This window comes from Vombatus ursinus, unplaced genomic scaffold (assembly GCF_900497805.2).
Source record: "Vombatus ursinus unplaced genomic scaffold, bare-nosed wombat genome assembly UNPS02015255.1, whole genome shotgun sequence".
NCBI classification, from domain to species: Eukaryota; Metazoa; Chordata; class Mammalia; order Diprotodontia; family Vombatidae; genus Vombatus; species Vombatus ursinus.
Genome location: NW_020955033.1, coordinates 7,204,121 through 7,211,210, shown reverse-complemented (window position 1 = coordinate 7,211,210; position 7,090 = coordinate 7,204,121).

Below are 7,090 nucleotides of genomic sequence, written 5' to 3'. Positions count from 1 at the left end.
AAGGGTCATTCATTGACAGTGTCCATAGACCCCAAATTCCTGTGTAGGTAAGGAGAGACTGGAATTTCCTAGATAGTGATTCCAGAATCTAGCTTTTCTGACAGAAAAAAGAAATTTTTCTGGTCATCATCAGCCTTGAGAACTGTCTCATATGTAACTTTATAGGTGCATATGAATTATATTTAATGCTATAATTACATGAGTTATAATTATAGTTACAGTACAGTTCTGAAGTTCAAGGGGTTGGGCACCGGTCTTCTGGAGGGAGATTTCCTCCATCACATGCTTCTTAGAGAAGGAAGCAGATTGCAGAGAAGAACTCTAGAGCTGAAGGACCTTGCTACCCACTGCTGTCATGAGTTACTCAAATACTGCAAACCCAACAGGAAGAATCGCTATGCTGATATTTTTCTGAATGAAATTAATGTCCTGCAAACTTTTGCACAAGTGGATAAAATTGATAATTTTTGGGAAAATGAATTAAAGTGTGGAGATAAAAGCTTATCTTCTGTAGGTTCACCAACAATTCTTCAGGACATCTCCTGTACCAAATAGGACAAACATGTGATACGTACTTCATCCTGTTTCCATGTGGTTTTGATTTCTTCTGATAGGTCTTTATATTTGGTAAACTTTTTATTCGATGTAGTCTGGAGATAATGAGTATCCAGTATGACAACATCTATTAAAAAGGTTGTTGTTGTTGTTGTTGTTGTTGTTGTCATTTTCTCCTTATCTTTTACAAGTTCCTAGGACAAGTTACTATCCTGCTATTATTCTTTTATTTTTAATGTCCTATTTTATAGATAAAATGATTTCTTTTTATAGCTGCATAAAAGTATTAAGATATAAGCTTATCTTCTGTGTGCCCAAAGAAAGCATCAAAGGCAAAATTCCAGGAGTAGAGAGTTCATCAGAAATAAGATGTACCTTCAGTCTGTTCCCACATGATTTTGATGACCCTCACTGGGTTTTCACATTTTGAAAGCTTTTTGCTCCACGTAGTTTGAAGACTGTGAGGATTTGGTATGGCAACATCTGTTAAAAACATTGTTCTTGTATTTTATGGATCATTGTTTTATCTGGGCAATTGTGTGCAACAGTTCAGTCTGTGGCAATAGTTTGTTTACAGTACAATCTATTTGGAGATGTCTATAGGATATTTTTAGGTCTGTATTTGAGGTATGACAATTCTCCATCTGTTAATCCATGAAAGATGGCAGATCTCTGATGTACATAGTCAACAGGTCTTTGGCTCAATATCTTGTTAGTTATTCAGTGTGTGCTAAATTTTTATAGCCTGTAGTGGTATATTGAGCAGCTTCTGTCATTTCCTTAAATAATTTACATGATTCACTAAGTCTGGGTCCCTTGAACATAATCCTTTTGTAATTTCTGGTTGCAATGACCTTGTCTTGAGTTATCATTGTAAACCCCTCTTTTTCCACAAACACATCTGGATATCTCAGTTATTTATCTAATACTTCTTTGGTGACACATTATATTTTTCCCAAACTCTCTCTTTTTCCAAACTTCTTTATTATTGGTTTTGTTTTGTTTTGTTTTTTTCTCTTTTGGTGAGGCAATCAGGGTTAAGTGACTTGCCCAAGGTCACACAGCTAGTAAGTGTCAAATGTCTGAGGCCAGATTTGAACTCAGGTCCTCCTAACTCCAAGGCCAGAACTCTACCCACTGCACCACCTAGCTGCCCCCTTTCTCTATTATTGTTGAAGGCACCACTAATCCCTCTGGCCACTTAAGCTTGCAAAGTAGGTGGCATCCTCAACTCCTCACTGTCTTACAACCCTACTCCATTTCCAATTTGTTGCCAAGTCTTGTTGATTCTGTCTTATGTCCATTTTATCTTTACAACATCCTTTTTTCTATGCCCTTATTTCTATAACATAGTCCTTGCCTTGATGTTGACCCTCATCACCCCCTGCCTGCATCTTTGCAACAGCTTTCTAATTGGTTTCCCTGCCTCAAGTCTCTACCCACTTCAGGCCATCCACTACTCATCTACCAAAGTGATATTCTTGAGAGCAGGTAAAACCATGCCATGTACCTGCTCAATAAACTACAGTTGCTCCCTATTACCTTTGGTATCAAATATAAAATACTATTTAAATTTTAAACCTTCTTCATATTCTAGTCCCTCTTTACCTCTCCTGTCTTTTTACACTTTGCTCCCTCAATCTATTATGCAATCTAGTGATGCTGGCCCCTTGTTATTCTTCACATAAGATACTACATTTCTTAACTCTATGAATTATCACTGAACTATCCCCAGACCTGGAAAACTCTCTCTCTTCATGTCTGCCTCTTGAATTCCCTGATAAAATCTCACCTTCAAGAAGCTTTTCCTATTTCCCCTTAATAGTAAGTATCAATTCTAGAAGTTGTATTAAATGAAGCTTTTCAATGACTTAAGAGTGTCTAACTAAAAGCAGCTCCTCAATTTCATCTTTATTTCCTCTAATCTAGGCTTAGGGATAAAGTATTGTTTTTATTTGTTTGTTTTTTGTCATGCACTGATTAGGAATATGGATGTTGGGTGGTGTGGAGCTGAGGATACGATTGACAAGAAGCAGTATAGGCTCAGATTCTTATAATTTAGCCAATAGCTCACTAATGTTCAGACTCCTTAAGAGTCTAGTCAATATGGTGGATGCTCTAATAAACCTTGTCTTTAACTGGAAACAAAAAGAAGCAGTATAATTTTTTTTGCTTAAATACTGAGATGATTCCAATATAATTATGATGTAGGACTGGCCAGTAATAAAAGTGTTTATGTCTTCGTATGTAATTTCATATGTCTTTCACATGTAATTAAGGTTTGCCATCTTTAGCAGTCATTTACATTTGCCATGAAGTATTTCTATCACATGAGTTACTGATATTTCTGATTTGTTCAAATGTATCCTGTAACACCAACCCAAAAGGAACACTACTCACTTTGGTGTCCTCTGGGTTAGCCTGATCATTTTGACAATTTTAGGTAGGTCCAACCTGAGACCTTCTGCTGTCCTGTCTATTCCTTAGATTAATGGGAACAATTTCATAAAATTGTCTGGGAGTTGACCCAAAAGGTTGAATCAGTATGAATTGTAATACAATTGGCCTATATTTCAGAGTTCCTGCTAGACCATCACAGCTTCTGTGTCAGTCTTAGGGCATACAAATTCCCCAGTGTATGTAAGCATTGATGGTATTCCATAACTTTGCTGTATTTCTACCCCTTCCCCAAACTCCCACTCATATAGGTGATGAGTTGGGTTTTGATAGATCATTATTATTATTATTATTATTGTTATTGTTATTATTATTTTAGTAGTAGTAGTAGTAGTAGTAGTAGTAGTAGTAGTAGTAGTAGGATTGGATGTAGTAGAGGGATTGGGAAAAGGAAAAACTAGAAGTAGAAAAAGGCTACTGCAATAGAATAGGCCTGAAGTGAGAAGGAACTGAACTAGGGAAATGACTTTGTGAATAGAGAAAAGGGGAAGGGGAGTTCTTTGAGAGAGATTTTGTGAAAGTGTAATTGACAAAATTTGTAACTAACTGCATATGAGAATATAGGAGAGGAAAAAGTCAAGGATGACTCCAGGGTTCTAACCCTTAAGGACTAGAGAATGGGATGCCATCAATGGAAATAGGGAAATTTGAACAGTGAAGGTTTTGGAGAAGATAATATAGTCTATTCTATGTTTTTATGTTTGAAATGCCTTTGTAAACTCAGGTGGAGATCTGTGGAATATGTAGTTGTTAATGTAGGGCTGGAGTTCAGGAGAAAGATTAGGGTTGGATATATAGTTAGATGGATATGAGATGCAGTACAGTGCAATGTCAGAGAAGCCAAGGACAAAGAATGTATTTAGTGGGAGGAGGTATGTGTTGTGATAAAAAATTCAAAGTGCTGAAAAATTCAAAGAAGTCCAAGATAATGAGGATTGAGAAAAACCTATCAAATTTAAGAACTAAGAAATTGGCATGTTACATATTATTAAATAGCATAATTTCAGCTGAGTGGCAAAGCTGGACATGAAATTGCAAAGGGACAAAAAAGTGAGTGGGAGATGAAGAAGTGAGAAATTTTCTGGGAATGTGTCAGTGAAAGAAAGAAGAGAAATAAGATAATATCTTGATGGACTAGAAAGGTCAAATAAAGGTTTCTTTTAAGAATAAGAGAGACATTGATGTGTTTGTAGCAATGAAGGATGAGTCAGTAGATAGGAGGATAGTGGAGGAGGGAAATTCTATCTATTCATCTATTTTTTCAGCTAGATACGATTTTTTAAAAAATTTTATTTAATTTTAAAATTATGAAATAAAACAAGCATTTCTGTAACATAGTAGAATAAAAATAATATGATTTCACATAGAACTGCAAATCTATGATGTACAACTTACTATTCTTTTTAAATATATAACAAACTTATCATGTAGCTTTCTTTTTTCTCTTTTTTCTTCGTTCCTGCTATCCTAGAGATGGCCACCATTAAACACAAATATGTATATATGTAAAATCATTCTATATATCTATCAGTTCTCTCTCTCTCTCTCTCTCTCTCTCTCTCTCTCTCTCTCTCTCTTTCTCTCTCTCTGTCTTTCTCCCTAGCTATCCCCTCTATTCTGAGAGGAAGGGGGCAGAGGATAATACAAGTGGCTTATGAAAGAACAGAAAGTTGTGAACTGCCACTTGGTAGAGTGAAAAATGGAGTCTGTCCAGAAACAATAAAAAGATTGCTGTGCAGTGTTGAGGATGCAGTTGAAACATAAATTTGTCGCATGACATAAATTTGTAATCCAGTGAGCATGGGTTACCCCCTCTAGGGGTATTCAGTAGCAGTACAACTGGGAGTAGAGAAGATAGATACTGAAGGTGACAGGGTTGGCAAGGAGTAGGCTCCACCCTCCAGTGGAATAGGTTGAGGGTGGACTAGGAGGCTGGAGGAGGGCTGCCCTATAGTAATGCAGCTAAAATGTGTCAGAGGTCGGACTTGAACTCAGGTTTTTCTGCCTCTAAGATGAGTCATCTATCCATAATGTCACATTGCCTCTCATTGCCATCAATAGCTAATTTAAATAGGACAGTCTGAAATTGTTCTAATTAAATGCAGAAGTTTTTTTCTCATCTTTTTCTTTCTAGTTGAGTGTTGATTTTGATCAATGTTCTAATAAATTGCTAATATAACTATATATGGCTAACTGATTTAGAAATAATTCCCACATCAGTAATTAGTCATTTCTAGTCTATTAAGGCAAAGTTAGGATCTATCTATAATTTATTTTTGGAGGCAATCAGGGTTAAGTGATTTGCCAGGGGTCACACAGTTGGTAAGTGTCTGTGTTCCAGATTTGATCTCAGGTCCTCCTGTGCTCTATACACTGAACCATGTAGCTGTCCCTATCTATAAAATCTGAAAGAGAGTTTGGCTAAAAAGGGTACTTGATGGATAAATTTGGGCAACTAGTAACAAAATTAAGATTTATATTCATGTCTAAAACTTGGAAAAGGTCAAGACTGCATTATGTAATTAAATCAGATGAGATTGTTAAATGTAATCAGTTTGGCCATATTTCAAGTTCTCTGGGTGTATAACTGGAAATCTTTTTGTTTTAAAATTTTTAGCATTCCTAATTCTCATTTGTAGCAAAATATTTTAAATAATCATTCCTTTAGGCAAATTTCTAGGGTTAAATTGAGCTGGACTGTTCCAATAATTTTATTAATTTAGTACATTTTATCTGTTATAACATCAGATGGAACTGTTCTTCATTTATACATTTGGTAAGCATGGAAGATAACTAATGGCTTTTATTTTGATGAATGACTTAGATTTTCATCTTTATGCTTTGCTCAGATCATTAGCAATATCAAATAATGTACTCTAATGACTTTAATTCTAGTGCATTTCTTAACACTTGTTTTCATTATAAAATAAAATACTTTAAAGATATTTATTCTGGTGTATTTCATAGCACTTGTTTGCTAGATTCAGTTCACTATTGCTAAAAACTACACATTCCATTTTCTTCCTGTAGAGAGTTGGCTCAAATTTCTATTCTCTGTAACTGTATGGGAGAATTCCTATTTATAGAGGATGGAAATTTGGCCTGAAAATCGTATTTAGGCATGCTAATATAGTCAGTCTGTTATTCAGATAAAATTTTGAAGGCAAAAGATAAATTTTTCTAAGCCTGGTGTTGGCATTTTGGAGTTAGCCATGACTCTTGATCCAAATATTCATATTTTAAGATACCTTCAAATTGTTGAAAAATATATCTAATATCTATCAAACAGTAAAATCTTTGAACTTCATGAGCTGTTAAAAAGAATTTGGGTCCATTCCACCCCAGCTATATATTATATTGGCAGAATGGACTGAAATATCTGGCAACAATAGAAAAGTTAACCTTTAAAAATTGAAAGGGTTTAGTTAACTTTCAAGACATATGGTATACTTTACTCAAAATGTGTTGAATATCCTTAAACCAACTTTATTGAACATGTGAAAAAGGAAGTGGGGTTCAGAATTGGTTCACTTTCAGGACTAGGCTAAAGGTAGGGTGATTTGGGTCACTTCTCATTTTTACTGAATCAGTTCAACTATCCTTCATATCCCCATTAAGAAAAAAAAGTTTATGCCATTTGAGTCTCTTTTTTTAATCAAATACCTTATCTTTGCTGGCATTCATGGTTATCCATCTGCACAAATTATAATGAATTGGATTCTTACATGGATATTGTCTGTTTACACAGGAAGTTTGGATTATGATGGCTGTGTGACAAACTGAAACTCAACTCTACTGTGCTTATCTCAATCAGGGAAAGAACAAGGCCTGAAGGAAAAGTTTGGTGCATGGTGTTCCTAGGACTTTTAGATAACTCTTCTCTTAAATTACTACATATAATTCTGTTAAGTAGTTCTGGGTTCATATTCTTCTTATAAGCAATAAAAAAATAATCTTAGTTACATAATTTTAAAAGTCTGTTTCCTGGGTACTAAGTCCAAAGTATCCATCACCTAGTTAGTGGTCAATCTGCTAGTAACGTCCCCCTCTGTAGTTTATTATGCTTGTCCTTAGATAG